This window comes from Mastomys coucha, unplaced genomic scaffold (genome assembly GCF_008632895.1).
Source record: "Mastomys coucha isolate ucsf_1 unplaced genomic scaffold, UCSF_Mcou_1 pScaffold6, whole genome shotgun sequence".
Classification (NCBI taxonomy): domain Eukaryota; kingdom Metazoa; phylum Chordata; class Mammalia; order Rodentia; family Muridae; genus Mastomys; species Mastomys coucha.
This window is the reverse complement of record NW_022196912.1, coordinates 43,883,993-43,890,356: the sequence shown is the minus strand read 5'-3', so window position 1 is coordinate 43,890,356 and position 6,364 is coordinate 43,883,993.

The following is a 6,364-nucleotide window of genomic DNA, read 5'->3' as shown; positions in this document are numbered from 1 at the left end:
CACACAGAGAGAGAGAGAGAGAGAGAGAGAGAGAGAGAGAGAGAGAGAGAGAGAGAGAGAGAGCTCTTCTTTCTACTCTTTGGTGATATATTCAGAAGTAGAATTGTTGAATGACACAATAGCATTCTTTACATGACTGGAATTTGAACTCCGCACCTTGGACATGCCAGGCACACACTCTACCATCCAGCTCCATCTGTAGCCCCAGTTTCAGCTCATTCCACAGTGACCGACCGGAGCACTTACCTTTTCACTGACAAGCATGAAGGTTGTGGTTGCTGTGGACCCATCTTGTTACCTTCTGTGCTTTTGCTGGCAGCTGTTCTGATGGGCGCGTTGCAGACTCTCTACATGTGGGTTGTGCTTTTGTGTACCACGAGAACTGCTCACCAGCCATTTCACAGTCAGACTGAAGAAGCACCTGCTCAAGTCCTTTGTCCATAACATGAACCTATCATTTCTTTTTGATACACTTATGACAGAATTAGAGTTTCATATTATCTTACTCTTCTTAATTTGATCAGGTAAGGGTTGCAGTAGAAGGCCTGACAGGTTTTGACACTTCATAATGTCATATATTCATATATTCACTGTTTTCATTAGTATTTTACAGAATATTGTCACTTTTACTATAAAATCTCTTGGGCTTACCCTATTATTTTTTCCCTACTCACTAGTTTTGGAGACTGGTGACTTTTCTTTTTTTTTAAATCATCTATGTAGTTTTCCCATTTTCAGAATGTCTTTTGAATGAATTCATAAATACATATATGGCCTCAGAGTTTCAGCTTTTATCTGGCACTACACACATCTGGATTCTTGAGTGCCTTTATAGTCCATTCCTTTTTATTTATGGGAGGACATTTTATCATGAAGCTATCTCAGGACTGCTTACTCATTAATCTATGTAACTTTTCCTCCCTAGGTACTTCCAGTTGAGGGCAACTATACATTGCTGTGTACTATAAACTATAAAATGCATATATATATATATATATATATATATATATATATATTGTGGATACATAATTTTAGATGAGTTTGGAGTGTGACTGTGTTGAACTGTGTGTTAAATCTAAGCTTAGCCATGTAAAGGGGTGACACACTCCATGTGGTTGTATAAAGAGATAACATCCTCCATGTGGTTTCTTCTACCTTCTCCATCCCCAGTGCCATTGTCTTTTATCCTGATTATTAGTGATGTGCTGGCTCATTTTCTTATTTTTCTTTTTACACTTTTTAAAAGTCACACTATTGCCATGAAATTGTCTGTAATGACTACCTCCATTTGTTTTTTCCCTGATGACAAATGACATAAAACATGCCCCCTTGTGATTATTCATGATTTATGTTTTCTTTGTGAGTTTCCCATTCAGAAATTGCTAGTTTGCAGCTTTTTTTGTCTTCTTAAACTTCAAATTTTATTCTTGTTTTGAAATATTATTTACTAACTTTGAAAAAAAGAAACATGCTTTTTAGAGATGTGCATACCTTTAAATGCAGTAGATACTGTCTCATGAGCAGAAGTTAACTGTAATGAGATTTGGCTCATCAGATTTTTTAGTGTAGTTTACTTTTGGCATTGTTTTCATATTCATACTCAAACCCAATTGTATATACCTTAACCCAAGGTCAATTTTATTTTAGCTTCATAATCTTGTAGTTTTGCATGATCTGTTTTGAGCTGTTTCTTACTGCAAGGTTTAAAGTTGGCATGATGTTTATCCTTTGGCTTAAGGACCAACACATACATTCCCCACTCTTTCATGACTCTTAGGCTTTGTCAGTTAAGAAGCCTTGGGACCCCTGCTCCATTCGCTGTACTGCATGTGACTCCATTTTCCTTTCTACCTCTGGGTCTTTTCATCAACACACCCCATTGTTTGGCTACTGTGGTACTGTAGAATCCTGAAACGAGGTATCTTCTCTTTCACCAAGAAGCTGGCCTTCTTTATTGCTATCTTCTCTGTTTCATATCCTTTGAATACCTATTTGTTAATCTGCAAAAGGGTTTACTAGGTTTTTGATGTGGCCATCGAAGACTTTTTAATTCAATTTAGGAAAGACTGACAACAACATTAAATCTTCTAACACAAGACCGGGATGATTTCTATTTAGGTCTTCAATCTTTTGTCAGTGATATTTAATTTTCTGTTTCCTTATCATGTATGTATTTTGTTAGGTTTGTGCCCAAATATTTCACATTGAGATGCTACATTAAAAAGGATGCTTATAATCAAAACGTTTCTTTCTGTAACAAGTGTTGACTCTTGTGCATTAGCATTTTTTCCTGGTCTCCAAGGGAGACCTTTGTCAAGATAATGCTAACTTAGGGTGTTTGTGGATGCTTTCAGTCAATTCTCCTAAATTCTTAATTTGCTGAAGATTTTAAACAGACATCTGTGTTGGGTTCTCTAAACTATAAAAATATATATTTGTGTTGGATTTGTCAATGAAATCAGTGTGGGAATTTTTTTCTGCAGCCTGTGGACTAATCGAATGACACTATTTAATTTTTTTTAAAATGTTGAAGCAGTTTTCCAAACCAGGATAAGTGTTTTTTGATCGTGGTATAGTATATTTATTTCACACATTATTGGATTTATTTTGAAAATATTCTGATGAGTTTTGCCTCAATATGTACAACAATTCTCCAATTGTCTTTTAAAAATATCTTTCTTCAGAATTGATATTACCATAATGTTGGCCTCATGAGATGAGTAAGGATCTGTTTCTTTGTGGCCCGCGCAGTCGTCTCGCTGGGAAGAAGACACGCGGACACTAGGATCCTTCTGCAGCAAACGTTTATTGCCCTCTCCCAGAGGGAAAAAAAGGGTCGAGCTAGTAATCAGCACTGCTTATATACACCACAGTGCGGCATGTCCGCCCACAGCGCGGCGCGTCTGCCCATGATTGGCTGTTCGCTCATTACCCTACGTGACGCCCCGGGATGGGCCGTGACTAGGTGTCTTTTCATTCTACACACATGCGCAAACAGTTCTCTATGCACATGCGCAAACAGTTGTTTACCAGGAGTTACAGCAGAAGTAGGCGCCATCTTGTCATGGTGAATGCCTCTCCCGCTCGACCGCTCCCCACATTTCTTATGATAGTTTTTGGAAGAGATTAGACTATAACTAACAGTTCATTATATTTTTCCCGAGATGAGAGAAGATTATTGCAGACCAAGGTCTGTCAGTACCAAGTTCTCCACGAGTCAGTCTGCGAGGCCAGAGCATAGCTGCCTCTGACAGGAAAACTGACACCCTAGACTGGATTCCAACAATGAATGTATTTTAAGAATGGCATCTCAAGTGACCCACAAGAAGACAGACTCAAATATTCTATTTCCAGTGTTGAAATTATCATTACTTACACAGTATCCTTCCTGTCACTTCCTGAATAATCCCCTTGAATGACTGAGGACTGTTAGGAGATAAGGATGGTTAGTGATGCTGTACCTGACCAGGAGATTACCACTGTTATTTTCTATCAACTATGTTGATTCAACCATGTCCATATGTTTTAGGAAAGTCCTGTTGCCTGTCGATATTTCATGCTAGGCTGCGGGGAAGTTTTTAGAGTTGACAGTCTACAAGCCTCAGTCCCTTAGTCTCAGAGAGAGTGGGGAGGATGCAGAATCATGGAAATAAATGTTCTTTTTGTAGACCAGGCCTCAGTGCATCCCCAAAGCAGGACTCACTCTGGGTTATGGAGGAAGAGAACCCTGTTTACATGTGACAGACCTTTTGTGGGCTGAGAGAACCATGCCTGGAGAGTCATTTGAACTTTGTCATCTCTGGCTGAAAAACTCAACCTCTATTTATTTGTACCACCTCCTCACACTTCTCACACTCACAAGACAAACTCTATGTGGAATGGCAGGTGTCCTAGAGGCCTGACACGTTGTGCTGGAAAGAGCCTTTTCCCGCTTTTGGTTGCTCATCCAACAGAACATGCCAGACAGATGACTGAGCAAATGTTTTATTTGCAATGATTGGTTTTAAATTGTATTTAGAAAAATTAATTGTAGGAAAAAGCATTTTTATTATATCAATCCTTTGAGAATTTCATACAATAAATTTTGATCATATTCATCTCCAATTGAGGGACAAAACTTTTAAAATATAATTAATTTTTACTAATATTTTCCAACTTTCTTATAATTATTATTTCATTAGAATTTCCTTTTTTGGTAGTATAATAAACCAACAGCTTTGCCTGTGTAGAAAGGCATGTAAAGATCTTTTTAAAATCCTTGTATTCTATCAAGGAGAAAGCTGTAGCTTTGTGTTTGAAGTAATCATAGGTATCTAGTGGGAATACAGACATTCCTGACAGCTGACAACCTAGGAAGATTTGATGGGCCGAGAGGTATTTTCCTAGCATTTCTGTGTCATAATAACAGCACCGATCACAGTTGCATCAGGATGGAGCACTGAGCTGTAGAAGCCTTTAATAAATACAACAGTAAAGATAATTACCTTCCTCAGATACCCTAGTTCCTTCATATTCCTTCTCTCTTTCTCTATAACTCCTTCCACCTCCACATTTTTCTAATTACTTTACTCAGATGTGATTTGGCCATAGATCACTGGCACTTCTTTGTTGATCTTATCCAGTCACTGTCAGAAATTATTTCAGAATAGGTTCAGAAAGGGGGTGTAAGTTGCTGATTGATGCAACACAGTTTATAATTAAAGCCTGTTTTCTAAGGGCAAATTTATTAGTAGTCAAATATCCAAAATATGATTTTCATGTATAAGGATGAGAGATTTTGGAATAGTTTGTGTAAGTGATACCTACAAGTTGGTCATGAAACAGCATGTGATGTAAATACATGTAAAGAGTGTTCTGTGTATTCACAAAGAAAGCACAAGGATCCAGATGCTTATGTAGATACTGCCACTGTCCATCAGGAGAGTGTGACTGCCAGCTCAATGAGTAGATACCATGGATATCAGAACAACTCAAATTAAAAAAAAAATTAATCAGTATCTTAGGGTTATTATTGCAGTGATGGCACACCATGACAACAACCAACCTTTAGAGGAAATGGTTAGTTTATACTTTTATATCATAGCCCATCATTGAAAGAAGTCAGGGCAGGACGTCAAGCAGGGCCGGAACCTGGAGGCACGAGCTCATGCAGAGGCCCTGGAGAGTTCTGGTTACTGGCTCTTTATTATGGCTTGCTCATCCTATTTCCTTATTGAATCCAGGAGGGCCACCAGCCCAGAAATGCCACCACTAACAATAAGCTGGACCATTTCCCATCAATCACTAATTAAGAAAATGGCCTACAAGTTTGCCCACAGCTCAATGTTATGAATTTCTTTTCTTTTTTTCTTTTTTCTTTTTTTTAGATGATAGTGAATTTTTTTTAATTAGATGTTTTTCTTTATGTGCAATATCTCCTTTCCCAGGTTTCCTTCCAAAAGTAAAATAAAATAAAATACCAAAAACTAAACCAAACCCCTGTTCTCTCCCCTGCTCACCACCCCACCCTCTCCTGCTTACTGGCCCTGGCATTCCCCTACACTGGGGCATAGAACCTTCACAGGGCCAAGGGCCTTTCCTCCCATTGATGACCGACTTAGCCATCCTCTGCTATACATATGCTGCTGGAGCCATTAGTCCCACCATGTATACTCTTTGGTTGGAGTTTTAGTCCCTGGGAGCTCTGAGGGTACTAGTTAGTTCATATTGTTGTTCATCCTAAGGGGCTACAAATCCTTCAGTTCCTTGAGTCCTTTCTCTAGCTCCTTCATTGGGGACCCTGTACTCAGTCCAATGGATGGCTGTGAGCCTCTACTTCTGTATTAGTCAAGTACTGTCAGAACCTCTCAGGAGACAGCTATATCAGGTTCCAGTCAGCCAGTACTTGCTTGCATCCACAATAGTGTTTAGATTTGATGATTGAATTGGAGAAGGATTCCTAGGTTGAACAGTCTCTAGATTGTCCTTCCTTTAGTCTCTGCTCCACAGTTAGTCTCTGCTCCATAGTTAGTCTCTACAACTCCTTCCATGGGTATTTTGTTCCCCCTTTTAAGAAGGAACGAAGTGTCCACACTTTGTTCTTCATTCTTCTTGAGTTTCTTATGGTTTGTGATTTGTACTTTGTGTATTCCAATCTTCTGGGCTAATATCCACTTATCGGAGAATACATACCATGTGTGTTCTTTTGTGATTGGGTTACCTCACCAGTCAGAATGGCTAGGATAAAAAATTCAGGTGACGGCAGATGCTGGCAAGGTTGTGGAGAAAGAGGAATACTCCTTCATTGCTGGTGGGAGTGCAAGCTGGTACAACCACTCTGGAAATCAGTTTGGCGGTTCCTCTGGAAATTGGACATAGTACCAGA